At 41.4% G+C, this 25834-nt stretch overlaps 1 pseudogene; it reads right to left on the bottom strand.

The window, feature by feature from the left end:
• Nucleotides 1-1161: 1161 nt before the first annotated feature.
• On the bottom strand, nt 1162-25097 carry LOC136526117 (uncharacterized; annotated as a pseudogene).
• Nucleotides 25098-25834: the final 737 nt, after the last annotated feature.

Below are 25834 nucleotides of genomic sequence, written 5' to 3' on the forward strand. Positions count from 1 at the left end.
GCAAGCACACTACCCATGTACTAGTGATGGGTTAAATCTCATCAATTTAATTCATGGCTAGCCAAATCTGGACTGAACTATTTATTCGTGTGATGCACATACATACAAGAAGTAGGGAAGGCTGGAACTGTAGCTTGCTAGCTGATGAAATTAACTAATGGAAAATTGCACCTGTGCTCTCTAATACTCACATTAACCTAGGTAACAGAGATAAGCAGAGACACATAATATGCTATGCACAATTGTGCCATCTTCGATAGCTCAAAGCTGATTTTAGACAAGTGTTCAAAGGGCCCATTTTAGATTGAAAACTGCACCTATATGCTATCTGATCAAAAGTGTGACCTCAAAAATACCAATGTGTGAGCACAAAAGGCATAATAGTCTCACCATAAATAATTTCATTTAAGAGTACAAATCAGAATCTAGCAACTCACAAGCACTTTCTCCAGTATTATGTCCCTGTCCATGTGAGATGTCTGCATTATGCAACATTTTTTTTTAAAAATAGCAACTTTTTTGATCTTCTAGAATAATCAGTGGTGGGATTCATTGCTTTATTCAGTGAGTATTTTTAGTTACCACAAGCAAAAGTGACCAAGACTAACAGCCATTAGAACTGAGGACAAACTACTACTACTGAAATGAGTTCTTAACCAGATAACACAGCAAGAAACCACCAATGGTAGACTAATCTAAACAAGGAATTCTATGACTACTTATTAAACAAGCTACTTCCCCTACAACTTTAATTATGTACCAGCTCACTCAAAATCTGCTCATACATGGTAGCGATGAAAATAGGATTTAGGTGTTCCATTGCAGGTTACTTGATTATATTTATATAAGAGATAAGTGTTATATTTCCGGCTCATACCTTTCTGCCTTTCTTTTTCAGATCTCGCTTTTTAGCTACATTATTCCTCAATGTCTGTGATGAAATAAATTTCCCTTGCACATTATTGTCTTTGTCATGTGAGAAAAGAGATCTGTTGGCAGTGCCGCGAGTGAAGCGACCAGATTGAATTGTGTTTTGTGTGCTCAATACACTTTCTATAAGAGTCTGTAAAATCCAGGAGATATGAATGAACAATCACCTCTAAGCAATTATATATAAGAATCTATGTAACTGCAGGTGATATTTTGCAAATATATTGCCTGTTACACATGTTCTCCTCCTTGGCTTGGAGTGGGAACAACAGTAGGTTCATCAAAAGCTTTATTATTTGTGGCCATTGCAGTTTCCATCCTAGTCTGCATATTTAAAAAAAGATGCACACATTACCTCTAGATTAAATGTAGGTATCCATTACATTGCAGTTGTCATTTGTCAAAAAAATATTACCTGTGCTAAATGTGCATCTTCATGTTCACTAACCAGATTATCAGTAGCAGCAGCAATATTAGTGAATTGTGCAAGTTCACGGGTGGCTGTGGTTGGTGTGGCAGTCTTTGTATTGGAGTTATAAGGTAAAACATTAGCGATCAAACATTGTTTAAATCTGTGATGTTGCTAACAATTAAGAAGTTGTATTACCTGTGTCAGCGCTTGTTTGTGTTGTGCCAATAGTAAAAAAAAGTCTTGTCTTAATTCTTCTCTAATCTTGTTACTTGTATTCTCCTGTTGTTGTTCCAGGTGCTGAATTTTTTCCTTGTCGCTCTCCCTCTCAGCAGCTTGAATGGTAAGCTGTTCTTTTAACTTCTCCACCTCAGCTTGCGTCTCATTATTTTTTTGTTGGGCTGCTGCTGCTAATGCAGCTGCACGAGCTTGCTCTTCAATTCTTTCATTCATCAGTTGGCTTCGGGTCGGATACTTCGCCATGTATCCATGTCCAGGACCTTTGTTGCTCCTACATCCAGTGGTTTCCTTGTAGGTTTCCCGAAGAATGTGGCTTTCTTCTTTCTTTGAAACCACGGAAGCCTCTGCCTCAATTCTCTCAGAGATTTTAGCACAGGTTTTCTCCTAAATTTAATAAAAACATAAATAGTGTTTTTAACTTTATTTGTTCATAAATTTAAGAACATATATTATTAGCGAACAAAGTAGTACTTACATGCATATACTTCCTTAGCATCATCAGAAGACCATTGGCCTTCCTTTGAGCGTGTACTCCTCCAAAGTGCCAAATCATCTGTCTCTTCACCGGTCTCTAGGTCCCTCTAAGTTGAGAAAATTGAACAACCTGATTGTTTCAGCAAATAATGAAAGAACAAGATTAGGTTCTTGTTGACAACCAAAAATCTCCATTTTGTGAAGTTGTCAAAATATGAAACGAACTTCACCATTGCGTTCCTCTCGTCGAGACAGTCAAAAAACATGTATGGAACGTCTAATTCGAAGTCCGGATGAAGAAGTTATGTCCTCAGAAAGATGCCTCATTATCGGGAGTTCCCACCCAAGTCGGGACTTTCGATTGTCGGAAGTTCCAACGGGTGTCGGGACTTCCAGAAAGCCTGAAAAAATCTGCTCGGGTCTCTGGGGTTACCCCTACGTCGAAAGTTCCGACAAAAGTCAGAAGTTCCGACTCAAGTCGGGACTTCCAACATACCTAACAAAAAATCCTGTTCGGATCTAGCCTTTTGGATTCCGATCCAAACTGTTCCAAACTCATGGAAAACTTAGAAAATAAGGCTTGGAGAGGTTTCCTACCGGGATAAGACCACCCCCTCTATATATATGAGAGGATCATGGCCGATTGGGTTCCCATATATCCAATCGACAAACAAATCAATCTACTACCTCTACTCCAACCCTTTTGTCCTCTTCTCCAACCCCCATGATGTTCATCCCTTGATCCGATGACCAAGGATGGTACCCTAGGCTTGCCGGCTGACCTAGGGCAACCTGATGATGTCCTTGCCCTGACGAGGTCCCTCCTGGGCGAGAGCTTCGATGGTTTCTTTACTAGTTTGCCTGAAAACTAGCCGATTCTTCGTCATGTAAGCATGTTGGTTATCCTTTGGTGGTTTGCTTGTAAACCTCTCCATTCTTCACCATGAAAGAGTGACATCATCGCTGCATTCATCGGTCTATAGTGGCCTAGGCATCTAAGGCCCTGTTGGTGTTTGATTCGGATCACTTCCGATGTCAACACATTTTTTGGCGACTCCGCTGAGGACGATTGGTTCGGCTATCTCTTATAGCTGATCTCTCTAACCTAGCCTTACTCCTCATTGATCTATCTTCTTGAGCTCGCCATTACCATTGCATCTGGCCCAAAAGGCCGATCGCATCTGGTTTTGACCTCTTGTGATCTTGTTTGCGATTTTGCAACAAGCTGCGCTGCTTACCGAAAAATTCAGCAAGGCGGTCAAGTTATAAATCATGAAGTACCAAGGTGTTGCATCACAATATTACTACAATCACCCTAAGGTACAACTTAAAAATGCATCTTATGATCCTAATAGTTATTTTGCAAGTTCTATGAGCTCTCATGTTGGTGTTGCTAGCTGTAATGATACTAGATATGTTACATCGGCTAAAACTTTTGTTAATGCTCCTCATCATACACATCATAATTATGAATATTATGGTCAAGAGCCGATGCATGTTGTAAATTCTTTAAGTTTAGATGCAACATACAACACATAAATTGTTATTCATCGGCTGTAAGTTTAGAATATGTGGTTCCACCACAAGACATGCCGATAAATGAGAGAATTGGCTATAACAATGTTAATTATTTAGCCAATTGCTCTGAAAATTCAGCACCATATGCCAATGCACCTATTCATAATTCGGCTCCATATGTTACTCCCAACTCGAGCTGAATTAATGAAAATTCAGCAAGGTGTTTAAGTGCTAATACTTATGATTCGACTTCACGTGTTACTAGTAACCATAACCGAATCAACGAAAATTCAGCACCTTATGCAAAGATCAATGCTCACAATTCGGCTTTGTATTTTGCTCATGACCATAGCCGAATTAGTGAAATTTCAGCAAGGCATTCGAGTGCTAAAACTCGTGATTTGGCTCCACATATTGCTAATAATTGTAGCCGAATCAATGAAAATTCAGTAATGTGTGCACTTGCAAACAATCATGATTTGGCTTTATTTGTTGCTCTCAAATCAAGCTGAATCGATGAAGATTTAGCCCATGCTAGGAATCCATATGGTTCCTCTAAATGAAAGGTGCCCACTTATCATAGACCGTACCCATTATGCTATGATTACTTGAAAACTCCTAATGGTTGGTGGATACCTAATTTTTATGAATTTAGTGGTGAAGATGATAAAGCCACTATAGAGCATATTAGTATATATCTCTCACAGCTGGATTTTGCCGGTAAAGAAGACTATATGAGAGTGCAAAATTTTCCTTTATCTCTCACCAGTATTGCCTTTGCATGGTTTACATCTTTGCCGTGATATACTATTGGTTCATGGTCTCAATTAGAGGAGCAATTCTATGAATATTTTAGAAAGACTAATGAGAAAAGGCCGATCATAGTTGAGTCATCGGTTAAAAGAGGATTGCTAGTGGGCATGAAAGAAATAATTGATTCGGATGTAAGCAAAGGTTCGGCTACAAAAGCCGAACAATACAATATCCTTTCCGAATCAATCACATCTCAAAAAAAAGTCTTACTATAGAAAAGCATGAAAAATGCCAGAAACCAGCTAGACTTGATTTTTTAGGAGCTAAAGGGGTTGTACACTTATCTAGTAATTACCGCATCATTGATGGAGATCAAGCCCCTACAAGCAATAAAGGAGGGTTGCCTGCCTGCTCCGAATCGACTGAGCCAACTTCAAAGCCAACTGAGCCGATTGCTGCCTGCCCTGAATCAGCTAGGCCGACTGCCTCTGTCGCCTTCCCTGAGTCAGCTAGGCTAACTTTCTAGTCGGCCAAGCTGACTTTCTCGGTCTCGGCAGCTACCGATGCATCTTTGGATGATTCGGCTCCTATTGTTGATCATTCTATGGAGATGAAGAGCAACATCATGCAAATCAAGGACGTGCACTTTTCCAACATGATCAACAAGGTAGAAAACATAAATATTTTGCTCAAATTCCAATCTGGTCATACTATTTCAATTTCTGCATCTATTAGAGATATCCTTGCTAATTATTATAATAGACCGATTGAGAATAGCAATTTATTTGTTGATGATAAAATAAATTTAGATTCTATCGGCCAAGACATTGTTCCATATGGCAAAGCCGATAGTGGTAGTTTGTCAAAGCTAGAGCTTCCTATAAGCAATTGCAAAGGTGTGGCCGAATGGATTGATAATAAATCCGATCCATTCGTCTTCCTAGCTTTAAAGCCGACTCCACAAAAGAATTGGCTCAAGAAATCAAAGTACACCTTTAACTTTACTTTTTGTGATCATATCTTTGATATCATACTTAAGAATAATTTTATTAGAATCATTGATCACAATGCTTTGCCATCTATTCAAAACTTAGAAGAGCTTACATATTGCAAATGGCATAATTCATCTGATCATAATACTTCTGATTGCAATGTGTTTCATTGAGTCATCTAATCGGCCATTGATAAAGGACGATTGAGATTTTCTGAAGCTCAACACATAGACCAATTGGATTCAATTGGTCTTGATGGCAAAAAGGTTTCGAATCGACTTGCATTAGCCGATTCACTCAAAGCTCAAAGCTTGAACGCCTAAGAGAGAGATGTGGAGCCCTCAAGTGAAGGCAAGGTTGTTGTTGATGAATTGCAAATAGAAGATATTTCAGAGGACAACAAAGTTATCATAGTTCCAAAAGACACTAGGGAGCAGTTGAAATCTCTCCAACCAAAGCAAAAGTCGATTGATCTTGTTGAGCAAGGAGAATCGGCTAAGGAACCTCCTTTGGAGCATGTATGTCAAGATGGGGAGAAGGAGGATGCTCGTAAAGCTAATGGAGGTAAAGGTCATGACAAACAAAGAAGTAGAAGGCCAAAGTTTAGTTTCAAGGAACTTCTAGCTAAATATGAGAAGATAGCAAAAACAAATGTCACCAATCGGCAAAAGAAAATCCAATTATCAAAATTGCCTCCAAAGCACAAGTCTCAAGAGTGGAATTGGCAAGGAGATAGATCTCACATAGCAGCAACATATTCTCCTTTTGAGCAGCCAATTACCATGTCATATGGACCACAGCCCATATATTTTCATCCTTATTCATCTTGGGGCTGGTTTGATCAAGAGGCACATGTTTTACCATATTTTAGGCCACAATATATAGAGTATGCAGCTCCTAGACATTCAGAGAGATCATCATCTTGTAAAAACTATTTTGATCAAAACCGGTCTAGAGCTCAACCAAAGAAGAAAGTGGTAAAGAAAGTTTACCGCGTGAAGTATGATGGCCGAAAGAAGAAAAGTTCATATCTGAATTTAACAATCGAAAAGCCGATTACATTGTTGAAAAATCCAGCTATTGATGGCAAAGAAGTGAGGAAATCATCTATTAATATTCTAGGTGCCAAATCTGAACAAAAGAAGGTGAGAGTGCCTAAAATCAAGAAAGATTTATTGTTGTCCAAAACAGAAATAAAACTGATATGCTCAATCAGTTTACCAAAGTGGCAAGAAAATAAGTTACAAAAGGTTAGTGCAATGAAGCTGAAAGAAAAATGCTTGGCATGGGTGTTTAAAGGAAGAATTCAATCCCAAAAGAATAATGCTCAAGCAAGTGGTACAACAAAAACAAAGGAGAGGGCATTCAAGAAACAATTGCCAAGTTGGAGGTTTGCACCAAATCATCAAAATCATTGATCATGGCATCATCCATACTCTCTGCCTATGCCTATGTGGAATTCATCCCCTAGTATGCATGGTTATCCCTCAGCTCCTTATTTTGATCCTTGGTGTGGATCTTTATGTTATGGAGGGTTGCCAAATTATTTTACTTACCAATGATCGAGAGCCAAAATATTTTGTTTTGGCTATGCATATTTATGTGGATGAATTCATATGGACAATATTTTGATATCGCCCTTAGTGTAAAATATAGTCGATAAATGCTTGCAACCATCGTGCTATTAGAAAGCCCCCCATGGAATTTACTTCGATGGCCTTAAGGCCCGGGGGGCATGATATATGCATTTTGATTTACTTCATGGATGTGACAATATGATTAGTCAGCTTGCAAATAAGGCCAAGGTATTGGCATAATCATTATTTCTCACAATGGTGCTATTGAAGACATCAAGCCAATTAAAATTATATCTGCACCAACATTTGAGCCAAATGTGAAGTTTTCTTATTTGGCTTGGCCATATTGCAATACATGGGGTATAACATGTTGAAGCCTATAGTGATTCCTTGCTCGTGGTACAACAAGTTGCTAGTCAATTTCAATGTTTAGAAGGATCACTAAGAGCTTGTCTTGATGCTTGCCTTGATGTTATTGATTATTTTGCTGAATTTCGAATTTGGCATATTACGAGGCATGAAAATCAAAAGGCCAACATGTTAGCTCAACAAGCATCTAGCTATGATGTCAGTGGACATAATTTTCATATTCAAGAACAACCGATGCATGAAGATTTCAATTTTTCCTGTGTAGGTACAGACCAGTCGGCTAAGCCAACTGACCAAGTCTGCTCAGTTGACTACTCTTCTGTTGTGGCCAAGTTAGCTAAGGCGACTGCCCTAGTCGGCCAAGCCGACACCTCTATATCGGCTAAGCCTACCGGCCCTGTTGGCTCAGCCAACTCCCCTATGACTAGCTCGATCAATTTGCCCGAGAAACTATCAAATCGGCCCGATATAACTTCTAGTGATGTTAGGGCTGATTTAGAAGATTAGAGGACTCCATTGTTGAGATATCTACGTGATCCAAGTACCAAAATCGATAAAAAGTGTTCGGCGGAGCGTTTTCAAATATGTATTGCATAATGATGAGCTCTATCAAAGAACCACCGAAGATTTGCTGCTTAAGTGCTTGGGATCAGATCAGGCAAGAGTGGCTATTAGAGAAGTCCATGAAGGCATCTATGGTATGCATCAATCGGCCTCGAAGATGAAGTGGTCATTGCATAGAGCCGGTTTCTATTGGCCTACTATGATGGCCGATTATTTTCGCTACTACAAAGGTTGCGAAGAGTGCCAGAAGTTTGAAAATATTCAGCTTGTGCCTGCTGTTGTGCTTCATCCTATCATCAAACCATGGCCTTTTCATGGTTGGCGGCTAGACTTTATTGGCCAAATATATCCCCCATCTTCGAAGGGACACCGATTTGTGTTAGTTGCTATGGATTACTTTACTAAGTGGACCGAGGGAGTTTCTTTGAAGAATATGACACACAAGGAAGTAATTGAGTTCATCACTAAGCATATTATTCATAGATTCCGTATCCCTCAAATGTTAACTACAGATCAAGGGACATCGTTTGTGTCCAAAAGAGGTGAGGGAATTTGTCAAATTATATAAGATCAAGTTGCTCAATTCATCTCCATACTATGCTCAAGCCAATGGCCAAGATGAGTCTAGTAATAAGACTTTGATCAAGCTCATCAAAAAGAAAATTAAGGAGAATCCAAGGAGATGGCATGAAGTTTTGTCTAAGGCTCTATGGGCACATCGCATTTCAAGGCATGGTGCTACAAAGGTTACTCCTTTTGAGTTAGTATATGGCCAAGAGGCCGTGTTGCCTATTGAAGTGAATTTGGATGCATACAGGCTTGCTAAACAAAATGATTTATCAGCTGTTGTGTATCATGATTTGATGATAGATAATATCGATGAGGTGACTAATGTGAGATTAAAGGCTCTCAAGGAAATAGAGAAAGATAAAGCTCGAGTTGCCAAAGCATACAAAAAAAGGTCAGGAGCAAATCCTTCCAAGTGGGAGAATTGGTGTGGAAAACCATACTACCAATTGGATCGAAGAGCAATTAGTTTGGTAAGTGATCAATGAATTGGAAAGGTCCTTACAAAGTGGTCAAAGTTATATTTGAAAATTCATATGTGCTAGAGACATTGCAAGGTGAACGTCTCACGAGAGCATTCAACGGGAGGTACTTGAAAGGGTACTTTCCAAGTGTTTGGCAAGAAGCCTAAGTGCTCTCCAAACAATGGCCGATATATGTATCGCCCTTAGAAAAAATAGCCGATGTATACATCGCCCTTAGTCACTAAGCAAACGATGAGATGGGTATCGTCGCTATTTGGTTTTGAATAAGTGTTTTCAGGTATGAGCATCATTCACCTGAAAATAGGGGGGGCATATGTTGACAACCAAAAATGTCCATTTTGTGAAGTTGTCAAAATATGAAACGGACTTCACCATTGCGTTCCTCTCGTTGAGACGGTCAAAAAACATATATGGAACGTCTAATTTAAAGTCCAAATGAAGAAGTTATGCCCTCGGAAAGATGCCTCGTTGTTGGGAGTTCCGACCCAAGTCGGGACTTTCGACTGTCGAAAGTTCCGACGGGTGTCGGGACTTTTGGGAAGCCTGAAGAAATCTGCTCGGGTGTCTGGGTTATCCCTACGTCGTAAGTTCCAACAAAAGTCAGAAGTTCTAACTGTTGAGAGTTCCGACCCAAGTCGGGACTTCCGACATACCTAACAGAAAATCCTATTCGGATCTAGCCTTTTGGATTCCTATCCGAACTATTCCAAACTCATGGGAAACTTATAAAATAAGGCTTGGAGAGGTTTCCTACTGGGATAAGACCACCCCCTCTATATATATAAGAGGATCATGGCCGATTGAGTTCCTATCTATCTAATCGACAAACAAATCAATCTACTACCTCTACTCCAACCCTTTTGCCCTCTTCTCCAACCCCCATGCTGGTCATCCCTTGATCCGATGACCAAGGATGGTGCCCTAGGCTTGCCGGCCGACCTAGGGCAACCCGACGACATCCTTGCCCTGACGGGGTCCCTCCCGGGCAAGAGATTCGACAGTTTCTTTGCTAGTTTGCCTGAAAACTAGCTGGTTCTTCGTCACGTAAGCACATTGGTTATCCTTTGGTGGTTTGCTTGTAAACATCTCCGTTCTTCACCACGAAAGAGTGACATCCTTGCTGCATTCTTCGGTCTGTAGCGGCTCGGGCGTCTAAGGCCCTGTTGGTATTTGATTCGGATCACTTCCGATGTCAACAGTTCTTTATCATTACCTGCTCATAACTAACTTGTGAAAATGGTTTTGATCCCGTAAGATGTAGTGTCTTTCAATGCTAGGAATTGCCAGAGTTTTTGGTGCTAATTCGCTGATACAAACATAGATTTGCTAGTTGCACTAAACAAAGATGCAAACAATAAACACATATATGTCAGTGGTTTGGAACCTGGAATTTGTCACTTCCAAAATACAATACCAAGTAGTGCCACTCAACAATTTCCAATTCTTCTAGCTTATGTCTCATTCTTTGATGATAACTGTTGTATGCCTTGTATGTAGAACTCAACTGAGCTCACCATCCTTTGTACCTCTCCTTTGCAATCTTCCATATCCTAGCCTTCTCATCATCATGGTCCTCAAGATGCCACCTAATCTGTACAAATGGGATGACCAAGAAATTGTGAACAATTTTGAAGGTACATAAAATTACTTTATCATATGAGGCAACAAAACTGCTACATACCATTATATCACGTGCTATTTTGTCTTTAACATTCTGCTTGACATCTCCCCACTTTTTAACTCCAATTAGTGGAGTCCTTTTCCTTGTAAAGAAAACTATTTCATCAATAAACATGTGATGGTTAACTCCTACAGGACCTCCGCGCGTGGATGAAAAATCTATACTAAGTTTGGCAGTCCCAAGTTTAAATGTCTTAGCAGTTGCTGTAAAGCCTTTCATGGTTCCACGTCCAAGCTTTCTCTTGTCGACAACCCCTTCTAAACAATTGATGTTATAAAATTAAACATATGTAAACATTAAAAATCAGCATTTTCATATGATAATATTGTATGAACACTATAAACCATTACACATACCTTTCTGAGAGGCCTTTGGCCTCCTAGCATGAGATGGAAAATGCGTTGGTATTACGCTGCTATCACCGCTTTCATCTTGTTCATCGGTTTCAACATCTAGATATGCATCTGCACATACAAATAAGTGCAAGCACACAGTTAGGCCAGTCTCAGTGGGGATTTCATGGCCCTATTACCAATGCATCCATATTTTGGAAATAGTGCAGAAGAGTTTCATCCCCATGAAACTCTCTCTACTCCCATGAAACTCTTATCATCTCTCTCTTCATCGATACGGTGCCACATCAGCCTATTTAATGCCCATGAAACTCTGATGAAACCCCATTGAGACTGGCCTTACAATGGAGTTGGAAAAAACAGATGATATATATGCTTCACTATTTCCAACGTGAAAGAAAATCAGATTACGAATATCTTGAAGAAGCCCTTCCCACCTCAACCATTCGCTATATGTTGCAATCTTATTTTCCTAATAGTCATCCTTAAATTTTGCGAGATGCACAGATATTATATATATATATATATATATATATATATATATATATATATATATATATATATATATATATATATATATTGTACGTATTTAGAACAGTACCTAAATATATTCAGATGTATTTTTTTAGTACATAGTACCTGGATTGTCTACATCTTGCGGCAGCTTCTTAAGCCACACCTTGTATGCATCATGATCTTCATCCTGAATTCCTTCTTCACTAACTTATCATGTCTACGTCGTTTAATGGGTGTTATTTCACATTGCATTTGGTCTTCTTGAGATTTTGTAACTAATATTCTGATTTCCCTCTCTTCCTGAGAGTTTTCTAGCATTCTTAATGCATCCTCTTCATAATCTATAAGCTGTAGTGATGCTACATTGGTGCCACATTGCTCCTTATAGTATAAGAACACTAGTAGAGAACAGACCTTTGATCCTCGGCCAAAATGGGCTCTAGTCCCGGAATTTTTTGCCCCCGGGACTAGAAATACCTTTAGTCCCGGTTGGTGGCTCCAACCGGGACTAAAGGTTCCTGCCCAACGGCTACTGCGCCAGACAGAGGTGGCAGGGACCTTTAGTCCCGGTTGGAGCCACCAACCGGGACTAAAGGTATACTTTTACTCCCGGTTGGTGGCTCCAACCGGGAGTAAAGGTCTACTCCCGGGCCGTGGCTGCGCCCGGGGTTGGAAAGTTACCTTTAGTCCCGATTGGATCTATCAACCGGGACTAAATGTTCTCCCTTTATAAATCGGCCGTCTCCTCCTTCCTCCCCGAGCCCGAGCTCAGCACATTTTGAAGCTCACTGCAGTAGTGTTCTTGCTTCCTCCCTCCCTCCATTGTTCCTCCATCCATTCTTCGATTCCTCCGTCGATTCTTCAGTTGTAAAGGTTACCAATCTCATACTCTCATTTTTTACCATTTTCTTATACCATTTTATTCACTATATATATTTATGGTTCTTTATTGTGGTTTTTTTTCATTTGTAAGCAATTTGAGCTCAAAATCACTTTAAGCTTGCATATTTACATGAAAGAAGGTTAAAGTATATATAAATATAAAGTTAGAAAATAGTTAGAAAATTATAGCAAATCCTTACTAGTTGAACTTGCGGACCGTGTTCAGGTCGGCGAGGATGTTCTCTGCCGAGCGGTAACGGACGTCAAGGAGGAGCTTTGATTCTACGAGGGAGAGCGATAACGGTCGTGGAAGACCGTGTTCCCTTCCTCGTAGAATCGGAGCTCTTCCTTGACCAAGTACGGTGCCGTCCGGTGGAGAAATCCTCGCCGAGTTGATCACGTAAGCAAGGTCAACTAGTACGGATGGTTATTTATTCACATGTCCCGATATCGTCGTAGTAGTCTGTCAATCACCGTACCTAAACGTAGTATATATAAATAAAAACTTAGAAAATAGTTAGAAAATTATAGAAAATCCGTACTAGTTGAACTTGCGGACCGTGTTCAGCTCGGCAAGCATGTTCTCTGTCGAGCGGTAACGGACATCAAGGAGGAGCTTTGATTCTACGAGGGAGAGCGACAACGGTCGTGGGAGACCGTGTTCCCTTCCTCATAGAATCGGAGCTCTTCCTTGACCAAGTACGGTGCTGTCCGGTGGAGAAATGCTCGCCGAGATGATCACGTAAGCAAGGTCAACTAGTACGGATGGTTATTTATTCACACGTCCCGATATCGTCGTAGTAGTCTGTTATGTGTGTACATTCCCATTCTTCTGTTAATTTGCGGAAATATCATATGAATTACTTACCTGCCACAGTAAAAGACGAGAACACAATGACCATTAAAAATATCATTGTTTAGAGATCTAGATAATTTTATAGTTTGTTAATTTTATTTGTTTATAAAAGAAGAAATTTATAGTGTATTAAAAAATGAGTATAGAGAGTAGATGGCAACTGCTTCCGGGTCCTCGGCCTCTCATGGGTTTCCAAAGCGACTTAGGCCGGGCCTTCCTCTCATTCCATGCGGCAAGTGTCGTGATGAGATGAAGATTGTGATGGAGTACCGAGTGAAGAAGGAGGGTCCCAACAAGGATCGTATCTTCTACAAGTGTCCGGATCGCAATGTGAGTTATTTTATCGTATTTAATGATTATGGTTAGTTTATACCTATTTTCATGATGGTTGTGATTAAAGTTCTAGTTTTTTGTTTTAATTTCAGTGGGATGGCAGTGGACGATGTTCAGGCTTCTACTGGGAGGAAGAGTATGTTGAACTCGTGCAAAAATATCTTGCACAACAGGCAGATACGGCGGCTAATGAGGCAGTGATCCAGTCGAAGAAGCCCAAAGATGTTGCACAATCGGGGGATCTGTCTGTTTTAGTTGAGATTGGTCGCGAAATCCTTGTGCTCCTGAAATGTATTTTAGCTTTAGTTCTTTTAGTGGTAGTTGGGATTGTCTACATTGTAGCGATGCTTTCATAAATTTGTATCTTTTGTGGTGGCACGCATGTTGTATAAATAATTAATTATGATCTAGGTTTTAATATGATATTTATGTCATGTAATGCAGATGAGCCGTCATTGGATGTATAATGCTGATCGCCGCTCACAAGAGTTCATTGACGGCGTGCATTCTTTATTACGTGCGGCCGAGACAAACAAACGCGATGGTTTCATGTGCTGCCCATGTGCCATATGTAAGAATACGGTGGAATATCCTTGCTCAAGGACTCTTCATTCACACTTGTTCAAGTCGGGTTTCATGCCAAACTATATTTGTTGGACAAAGCACGGAGAAACCGGTGTTGTAATGGAAGAAGATGAAGAAGAACAATGGGACGACAATGATATTATTCCTGATGGTGCGTGCTTCAATGATACTGCAATGGGAGAAGCTGAAGAAGAGGTAGCCGCAGAAGATGAGCCGGCTGATGATCTTTGTCAGGTCATTCGTGATGCACAAAGAGAATGTGAAAGTGAAAAGGAGAAGATCAAGTTCGAGCGGATGCTAGAAGATCACAAGAAATTGTTGTACCCAACTTGTGATGCAGGGCAGAAAAAGTTGGGAACCACACTAGAATTGCTGCAATGGAAGGCAAAGAATGGTGTATCTGACAAGGGATTTGGAGAGTTACTAAAAATCCAAAAGAAGATGCTTCCGAAGTACAATGAATTGCCCGCCACTACCTACGAAGCAAAACAAGTTGTCTGTCCTATGGGGCTAGAAATAGAGAAGATACATGCATGTCCTAATGACTGCATCCTATACCGTGGCAAAGAGTACGAGAAATTGGATGCATGCCCGGTATGCCATGCGTCGCGGTATAAGATCAGGCGAGATGACCCTGGTGATGTTGAGGGCGAACGTCCACGTAAGAAAATCCCTGCCAAGGTTATGTGGTATGCTCCTATAATACCACGCTTGAAACGTCTGTTCAGAAACAAAGAACATGCAAAATTGTTACGATGGCACAAAGAAGACCGTAAGGTAGACAATATGTTGAGACACCCTGCTGATGGGTCCCAGTGGAGAGCAATCGATAGAGAATTCCCGGAGTTTGCAAATGACGCAAGAAACTTAAGGTTTGCTTTAAGTACAGATGGTATCAATCCTTTTGGAGAGCAGAACAGTAGTCATAGCACTTGGCCTGTTACTCTAAGTATCTACAACATTCCTCCTTGGTTATGCATGAAGCGGAAGTTCATTATGATGCCTGTGCTCATCCAAGGCCCGAAGCAACCTGGCAATGACATCGATGTGTACCTGAGACCACTTATTGATGAACTTCTCATTTTGTGGAATAAAGAAGGTGTACGTGTGTGGGATGAGTACAAACAGGAACACTTTGATCTGCGAGCATTGTTGTTCGTAACAATCAATGATTGGCCTGCTCTAAGTAATCTTTCAGGACAGTCAAACAAGGGATATAATGCATGCACACACTGCTTCGGTGATATTAGAGGTGTATTCTTGAAAAAATGTCGAAAGGTCGTGTACCTTGGCCATCGTCGATTTCTTCCTGCAAATCACCCCGTAAGAAAGAAAGGTAAGCATTTTAAAGGGAAAGCAGACCACCTGACCAAGCCTCGCAACCGAACCGGTGAGGATGTACTCGATATGGTCAATGATGTGAAAGTCGTCTTTGGAAAAGGACATGGAAGCCAACCTATTCCGAAAGACGCTAACGGTCACGCACCCATGTGGAAGAAAAAGTCCATATTTTGGGACCTACCCTATTGGCAAGTCCTGGAGGTCCGTAGCTCGATCGACGTGATGCACCTGACGAAGAATCTTTGTGTGAACCTGCTAGGCTTTATGGGTGTGTATGGAAAGCCTAAGGACACATTTGAAGCACGATAGGACCTGCGTTGTTTGAGAGAAAGAGACAACCTGCATCCAGAGAAGACAGATGATGGACGCCATTACTTACGTCCTGCTAGCTACACTCTAAGCAAAGAGGAGAAGGAAATCATGTTTGAATGCTTAAACAACATCAAGGTACCATCTGGATTCTCCTCGAATATAAAGGGTATTATAAATGTGACAGAGAAGAAATTCTGTAACTTAAAGTCCCATGACTGTCACGTTCTCATGACGCAATTACTTCCAGTTGCATTAAGAGGAATTCTACCTCCAAATGTACGTCTAGCCACCGTAAAGCTATGTGCATTCCTCAATGCAATTTCTCAGAAGGCAATTGATCCAACTAATCTAGCTAAACTACAGAATGATGTGGTTCAATGTCTCGTCAGCTTTGAGTTAGTGTTCCCTCCTTCCTTCTTTGATATTATGACACACCTCCTAGTTCACCTAGTCAAGGAGATTTTCACTCTCGGTCCTGTGTTCCTACACAACATGTTCCCCTTAGAGAGATTCATGGGAGTCCTAAAGAAATATGTTCACAACCGTGCTCGCCCAGAAGGAAGCATCGCCAAGGGCTATGGAACAGAAGAGGTCATTGAGTTCTGTGTTGACTTTATTCCCGACCTTGACTCGATTGGTGTTCCTGAATCGAGACATGAGGGGAGACTAAGCGGAAAGGGGACACTAGGGAGGAAAACATATATTGGTACGGATGATGATTATTTCAATAAAGCGCACTACACAGTTCTACAGAACTCCTCTTTGGTAGATCCATATATTGAGACACACAAGGATCTCTTACGATCCGAGTTTCCAGGCAAGACTGAAGCTTGGATTACGCATAAGCACATGGAAACTTTCGGCGGTTGGTTGCGAAAAAAATGTCAAGGTGATGAGAGCATCCATGAGCAACTGTATTTATTGGCTATGCAACCATCATGGCATATCGTCACATACAAAGGGTACGAGATAAATGGGAACATATTCTACACAGTAGCCCAAGATAAAAGGAGTACCAACCAAAACAGTGGTGTCCGCATAGATGCCACAGACCCGAATGGGAATAAGCAGACATATTATGGACGCATAGATGAAATATGGGAACTAGAATATGCACCTACTTTGAAGATCCCATTGTTCAAGTGCCAATGGGTCAAGGTGACCGGAGGCGGAGTAACAGTAGACAACGAGTATGGAATGACAACAGTAGACCTTAGTAATATTGGGTACAAAGACGAACCATTCGTCCTTGCCAAGGATGTGAATCAGGTGTTCTATGTCAATGATATGTCTACCAAACCAAAAAGAGGGAAAAACGATAATGACTCAACCAAAGAGCCAAAGCGCCACATAGTTCTTTCAGGGAAAAGAGTCATCGTGGGAATTGAGGACAAGTCGGACATGTCAGAAGAATATGAAAAGGATGACCGAATTCCGCCCTTCAAAGTGAACAAAGACCCTAGCATCTTGGTAAATGATGAGGACACTCCATGGTTACGAAGCGATCATAACCAAGGGACATACGTAAAGAAGAAGTTCACTGCTGTGCCCACTTGATGATATAGTGATTTAATATAGTGTGTGTTTGAGATATTATGTAATAATTGTGAATTCAGATGTTTATTATGTCATATTTCAAATTAAATCAATGTTTGATTTGGTGGGATTTCTCTCTCAAAAAGGTAAATTAGGATACTGAGTGATGAAAAATTAAAATATTAACGTTAAAATGATGTGAAAACAAATTTCCTGTCCAAAACCAATAATTTTAATAATTTTAATTAAACACTACATTTTTGCATTAACGAAATAATAAATATTAGTTACATTATGTTTTATAATTCTAACAAAAAATAAAAAAGTTAGGTTATCGATTTTTCCTATGTGCAATAAACAAAAATAAAATTCATATTTTTAACAAAATAATTTTATGCCTTTTATTTAATTTACTATGTATTTAATAAAAACTATTGCATTTCTATTGTATTTAACAAGACTATTGCTTAAAACAGGCGGGAAACGAAACTGCAGGCCACCTTTACTCCCGGGTGGGAAGCCCACCCGGGAGTAAAGGTGGGCTGCAGTTTCGTGGCCCGCCAAAAAAAGCCTTTACTCCCGGTGCGTGTTACCAACCGGGAGTAAAGGTATACCTTTACTCCCGGTTGGTAACACGCACCGGGAGTAAAGGAACCTTTACTCCCGGTTGGTAATACGCACCGGGAGTAAAGGGTTTTTACTCCCGGTTGGTGGCTGGCACCGGGAGTAATTCTCCTCTGCTATATAACCTCCAGCGCCTGGCAGATCGATCTGCTCGTCTTCTTCCTCGTCGAACACCGCCGCCCGGCCTCTTCTTCGACCTCGCGCCGCGTCCGTTCGCCTTCCGTGACACCGGCGCCGCCGTCTTCTTCCTCGTGCGGCCTCCACCGCGCGCGCCCGTGCCCCTCCTCCGCGCTTGCCCGTGGCCCTCCACCGCGCCCTCCTCCGCGCCCGAGGCCCTCCACCGCGCGTTGCCCCACCGCGCCGGCCCGAGGCCCTCCAGTACGTACACTGCCGAGCTTCGAGGTGATATATTCGTCGATCTCTTTGTACATTCGTCCGAGCCCTCCACTGCCGAGTTATAGATCACGTCGAAAACTACAACTTTGGTGTAAGCCATGTCAACGGTCGAGGTCGATTGAAAATTCCAAATTTTGAATCACAAAATCTATAGAAACTAAAAATGAATATTTGGAACTCTAAATGATTTTAAATAAAAATATATCTTAAGGCAAGTTTTGAATATTTGGAACTCTAAATGACAAGTATAATTAAGGATCACCAATGAAATTACTTTAGAAATTAATTAGATCGATGTAAATCCATGGCTTGTATAATAAACACGCTATATATTATTTGGAAACAACGCTACGAACCATCCGCTAATGATCCAGCCCATCAACCGCCATATATTCATCACTATATGATATGCCATTATTTCAAGATGCAGTTTCAATAGAAGAATTTTTTCTATCTTCATAGATCAATGTTTGTTAACGAAATTTTATCCAAATATATTCATGTAGGGTCTTTTTTTTTGAAGGATTTGTTGTAGGATATATAATGGTCAAATAGGAACTCAATTTTGATACCCAGTTTATAAACTAAGCGTTTTTTAGTTTATCAAAAATATCACATGTTTCTTCATTTGTGAACTTTGAATATACAGATATAATATATTAATGTTGCTAAAGTAATATGAGTATTACATATTTTTTTCCGGGAAGACTATCTTCAAACTTTATATCATAGCATCAGAGATCGCCTGTAGAAGAAGAAAATAAATTCTTATCATTTCGGAAATAGTAATGGTTATATGAGCAATAAGACACGTATACTTACATTTCATAATGGCTTATACTTATATTATTAACATAGAATTTTCTCATATGATGAATGACTACATGGTTGATCACATGGTACATAGGATCACAACATCACGCACCGACACCGCCCCGGCCCGCCTCACGTCGTCGTCGTCGTCAGCACGCCGGCCCGCCTCACGTCATCGTCGTCAGCACACCGGCCACCGTGCCGACACGTATATATACGTCATTTGTATTCATATGCATTTCGTCCATGCGTTTCTATGTATACGGCGGAGCACCGCCGCCCTCGTTCACCCATGTGTACAGACATATATACGGCGGAGTGGAGCACCGCCACTCTTGTCACACCGCCCTTTCTCGTGCCCTAATTCGCCCTAGTACCGACGTAGTTCGTCCTAGTGTGGCGAATTGCGTCCGTGATCGAGGGGCAAGATTTAATAATGCATATTGTTTGTAGATTTTACGCATGTAATAAGCAAAGATTTGACGTACTATATATTGGTTTTGTTTTTTGAAGCTAGATGGCCGACCCGAGAAATATGGATGAGGAGGAGTTGATGATGAATTTGATCAACACTGGCACTCAAGTTGCCGGCGATGATGGTGCTAAAAATAACGTGCAAGAGGATGTAGATGACGGGAGTCAGTACTTAGCTCTTGAACAAAATGAGCAACAACATATTGGCCAAGTATATATTTTTTATTATTAGCTATATATATATATTATCATATGTCTTATGTGTGCTCATGACATTAAAAATAATGTTTATGTTTTGTAGCCCTCTGGATCGACATCAACAACTACAACGAAGAGTAAAAATGTTCGAGGTCCCAAAAAGCCATTGGAGGGTCGCTTCATCATCTCGGAGTTCAATGTGGATACAGGAGAACCGGGGGGGGCCGAATAAAATGAAATTTGTGCACCACTGTGGTTACCTTGTACGGGACCGGCTCCCGATTAGTACCCGTGAATGGAAGAAGAAGACCAATGCTCCTCATATCAGTTTTGTCTCCGATCGTGACAAGGCGTTAATTTGGAATGATGTCTTGGTACATTTCACGCTCCAAACAGATGATTATGATGATATAATAGATGGTGATGAATTGAAGGAGCGAGTTAGGGATTGGGCAATGAAGAAGATGGCCACCCAGTTTCAGACTTGGAAGAAACACCTATACACGACGTATGTCAAGAAGAACATAGCACCAGATTTTACTGTCCCAGGCCCGATCTCAAAGCAGAGGCCCTATTGGGATGAGTTTGTACAGTACAAGACTTCAGAAGAGGGTGTGAGTCGGGTGATAAAGAACCAACGTAATGCCCAACAGAAGACATACCACCATACCTTGGGATCAGGTGGCTACCCGACTGCCATTAAGAAGTGGAACAAAATGGAAGCAGACCTTCTTGCCAAGGGTATCAGACCAGAATCACTCGAGTGGGGAGAACGTGCAAAGAATTGGTTTTTCGCTCATGGGGGAACACTAGACCAGGAGACAGGGAAGTGCGTTTATGGCGCAAGACTGCAAGAAGCAGCAGAAAGATTGTTTTATGCTCAGAGAGCTGCTGCTAGTGGTGAGTTCAGGCCCAACAGAGAGAAGGATGAGCTGACATACGCCATCGGGACTATTGAACATGGTGGCCGAACTAGAGGCAAAGGAAGTGTCTCGTGGGAGCATGGATTCCCTCAGGACAGACCTTCCTACAGAAGTCGCCAGAGAAAGAAGGAAGAAGAGGCACACCGGCTCCAGAGGTTGGAGGAAGCGGTGCGTGAAGCACAGGAGCGGGAAAAAAACCTTGAAGCGAGAATGCAGGAGGAAATCAAAAGGCAAGTGCAAATAGCAGTGAGTGCAAGCAAGCAGGCATCAGAGCCAGGAATCAACATTAGCCAATCTGTTCAGTTGAAAAGCAGCTGCGCTTCCACGGAGATACCAAATCAAGGGGACACAGGACTGTGCTTCCCTGTGGATGACGTCACTGAACCTTGTACAACGTGTGAGCTACACATTCCGAAGGAGAATTCCACAATCAAGGTGGCTATCGGTCTTGTTAATCCTATCGACCGAACCAAGACACCAAGGATTCATGGGAATATAATCCAAGAAGGATATGCCACCATCTCGGTAGATAAAGCTGAAAAAGGTTTTAGTGATTTGCCTCTTGACATTCCTGGAGGTGATGGCGAGAAGACTCTAGGAGAAGCGGAGAAGACATTCATTCTATGGCGCAAGCGCTACATCATCATTCCAGGGATGTCGGCTCCACCTCCTTCTGAACTACCTCACCATAGGTACGTGCGGATGAAAACACTACATCATTAATTTGTATTGGCTTAAATAATTAACAATCTGCTCATAATAATATGTCATTCCTTTTTTTGTAGCAGATCCTCCCCCAACCTAAATCCAATTGTTCAATCGCCAGATCATCATAGTGCTCTGTACGATGACATTGTGTTGGAAGACGAGGCTGCATCCACACCCTCTCCAAGGAGGTCTCCAACGCCACAGCCGCCACCTCCAAGGAGGTCTCCAACGCCGCTGCCAACACCTCCAAGGAGGTCTCCAACGCCGCTGCCAACACCTCCAAGGAGGTCTCCAACACCTCCCCCGCCCCCGCCTACCAAGAAGCCTAGCAAGAGGCCAGCCCCTCAAACGAAGAATCAGTCCCCGCCTGCAAAGAAAGCCACCGTGAAACCAAGGGCTATTCCCAAAATAATATCTGAAGAGAAGGAAGAAGGAACTGATGCATATAAAAAAGACATGTCTAGATTCTATGACAAACTTAAAATGAATCAAGAAGCAAGGAGAAACCCAGAGAAACCGTACTTCTTCGTAGCTCCGGATATTTTAAGAAAAAAGGTGACTTCTTACCAGCATCAACAGCGGGAATCTCGTAAGCCGTCCAAATCAACGTTATCAGACTATGACCGCACTCTCACCAAGTCAATTGAGGCGGCACAGAAAAAGAAGCGGGCAGGGAAAGGAGTTGCCCAACTCGGACAACAAGCGCACCAATCAATCCCCCCGCTAGTTGTTGGTAATGAATATGGTTCGAATTTAGGATTAATGCATCAGGCAAACATACCTCCGGATGTCGATTTGGATCACCTTGGTGAATTTCTTGATGAGACTGGTCTCGACCTTTACCAGATGTTTGGTGATGGAAAAATTGAGAGTGCGGCGGAGGTTGATATTTGGAAGAAAAAATTTGTACTAGGCCAGAGTCTATACAACCCTCAAGCCTTATCTGATCTGGGGACGCAAATGTACCTGCTAAACAAGTGGTACATGCAGGCGTCTACCAGTGGAGACTTCTGCGTTGGTGTCAGAATTAGAGACGAACATTGGTTCCGTGGCGATGATGTTATGTATGTTGACTTTGCAGAATTTCATCAACTATGCCACCTTACCTCTCTGGACAAAGTTATCATTAGCTGCTATTGCCTGTAAGTAATAATTCTTTCGATCTATTATTAAACTCATCATATGTGTGCATATGCATATAAATTATCCTAACAAGTACTATATATATGCAGATTTACAATGACAGAGCTCAGAAAGGAAGGCTGCAATGAAATTGGTTTTGTTGATCCCCATATAGTATTCAAAGACCCAATTACTCCAATGACTAATTGGAAGTCTGAGTCAGAGAGTAACATCATGAACTTCTTAGTGAACCAACGCCACAAGAAGGATATACTCTTTCCCTATAACTTCAAGTGAGTGTTAATCATGTCGATCATAGCCTTAATGGCTCATATGTTGATTCTAGTTAATTAATGAGTGTTATGCGTTATATCCTATAAACACATGCAGCAATCACTGGATATTGATGGACATCGATCTGGTGAAAAGTCACTTGATAATCTATGACTCGATGAGAAAACCACAACAAGACTACCAAGATATGATAGATATTATCCAGAGGTAATTTCGGGATCTCTAGCAACTATATATACACACAAACATGATGATTAACTATATCTGATGACGTGGCAAATTTTTTATTGGGCAGTGTTTGGAAAACCTTTATTGAGAAGCAACACATGGAAAAATGCAAAGCGCCACTGAATGTAATCCCATTGAAAGTAAGTCCCCTGAATCGCATCATCTTTATTAATTAAACATATAGCTTTCACCGGATCACCAGATTGGATGACAAATCTTTTTCTCGTAAAGTGGTGTCTGAGGCAGGAACAGGGGAACAACTACTGTGGTTACTATGTTTGCAAGTTTATCAAGGTGCTCTCCCAAAGAACTCCTACAGAGAGACTCAAAGTACGTTAAAAATACACTATATATTCATTTAATTATTATTATTGATTGTGTTACTATGTCTTTATATATATATATATGTACATATATTAATTTATTTTCCTTTAATTCAAACCTGTAGACTCGATGGTTGGAGGAAAAGGTCATACGGCAAGACCAAATCAAAGCAATTCAAGAGTCTATAGCCGGATTTTTTAATGAGCAGGTCATCGATTCCAAGGGCGAGTTCTACTTCGACCCAACACTGCCATTGAAGCCAAGCTAGAGGATGAGAAGAAACTTGTTATGTCACAACAACTATAATGCAATCTTTTGTAATATATGCACATGAAATAATATAATGTAAAATACACATATGCATGCATGCATGTAAATATATATATATATATATATATATATATATATATATATATATATATATATATATATATATATATATATATATATATATATTTCTCTATGCTTGAATTGTGTGATTTAATACGTTCATTGTGCTTGAACCGAAACATACTATATGCGCATATAAATGTATAATTAGCAGCGTACAATACGACTTCGAAAACCTATTTTGAAAAGAAAACAAAAAAATGAAAAGAAAAGAAAAAAGAAAAAAAACCTTTAGTCCCGGTTCGTATTACCAACCGGGACTAAAGGTGCCGGCCATCGTGGCATGTCAGGAGGCACCTTTAGTCCCGGTTGGTGTTACCCACCGGGACTAAAGGTCCTCCTTTAGTCCCGGTTCCTGACCCGGGACTAAAGGACCCCCCTTTAGTCCCGGATGCTTGCTCCCGGGTGGGGAACCGGGACTAGAGGGGGTTCCCCACCGGGAGTAAAGCTCGGTTCTCTACCAGTGGAAGTCCCTCGAAGAATAACCCATCTTTGTTTTGAAAAATAACAAGTTGACAAATTTAATTTTCTCCCTCTCAATATTGAATGTGATACGATCCTGGTCCCTCGGTCCCCCGATGAAATAAAAAAATAGTGTCCACAGCTCTCCTGTTTTCTTTTGTGTAGGCCTACAAAGTTACGTGAATTGAAATATATTAGCTTCCATAATTGTCAACACTTAGGACTGTACCGAATCTTAGAAAGGACTCATAAGGAAATTTATTATAGGAACTTTGATATATCTAATTGATGATTAAAGCCCTAACCAAGTGCTTGATGCTCTGAAAGTTGATACATGCGAAGGACTCAACTTATACAAGGCCCAAACAATCAGTAATTAAGGACCAGTAGATACACAGTAATTCATTAATTGACACATGCTGTAAACAGGAAAAAAATCTCAGGCTCAATTAAAATTAATAAGTATATATAGAGTTGCAAACGGCGCGGGTCACGCCGTTAGCCCACCGGGCTAGACCGCTCCGTGAGCCCGCACTAACCCGCATGAGAGCACACCTATCCGAAGCTTGTATACACGGCGGACACACAAAGCCCAACGGTGCCGCTCCGTCAAGGGCAATGCAGCAAAGGGCGCCGCGCCGCCGTCGCCGCCACCGTAGCAACCTCCACGGGCGGCTCGTCCCCTGCCACGGCCATCGCTGCGCTCCGCCACTGCCGCCGCAACTTCCACGGGCAGCTCATCCCCCGCCGCGGCCATCGTCACGAGCGGCCTGTACAGCCCAAATCCAATGACCACCCCATCGCTGGCCATGACAGCATCACCGGATGGGGATAAGCTGGTCCAGACGTATCGCTTGCTGGTCGCCATGGAGGTGGCGACGATGCGGCGGTAACAACAGCAGCAGTTCGTCCATCACCTAGAGGTCCACCAGCAGCAAGGTACGCACCACCAACCGCCGCCGCCGCAGCAGCACCACCACCACCAAAAAGATCAATCACATATTCGTAACGATACATAGTATTTTGTGTAATTTACGTATACTTTTTAGCTAACATATGGATCACTAGAAAAAATTGTGAAGTAAATAAGAAAATGAACACATGTACACAACGAGTATAAGTATATACAGCGCAGTCGGTGTCTCACATAAACAGGAAAGGTATCAGCAATGACACGAAGAAAAACACAAAACAATCAGGTTATGAGAAGTGACAATTAAAAGAACAAATCACAAAACACAGGAAACACATACATATTTTTTTTGTATAGTTAAATCCTAGCGCTGGAAGAGTGCGCTACTAAACCTAGCAAACTCGGCATGGTAGGTCATCGTCTGCATGCCCTAACTTGGCAGGGTTATTAGCAAACTCGGCAGGGTTAGCAATTAACTAGGACCATAGACTGCGTACCTGGGTTGGTCATCGTCTTCATTCTTGCTTTCATCTTGCCTACGAGGAGCTGTGTCCTTCATTAGGTCGTCGTCTACGTCGGCTGCACGGGACCGCCTGGACAGTCTCCTCCTGGACGACGGAGGATGGGGCGACCTCCTGGACGGAGGAGACGCCAGTCTCCTAGTAGACGACCTCCTTATAATTAGTGGAGGA

Source organism: Miscanthus floridulus, chromosome 19 (assembly GCF_019320115.1).
Source record: "Miscanthus floridulus cultivar M001 chromosome 19, ASM1932011v1, whole genome shotgun sequence".
Classification (NCBI taxonomy): domain Eukaryota; kingdom Viridiplantae; phylum Streptophyta; class Magnoliopsida; order Poales; family Poaceae; genus Miscanthus; species Miscanthus floridulus.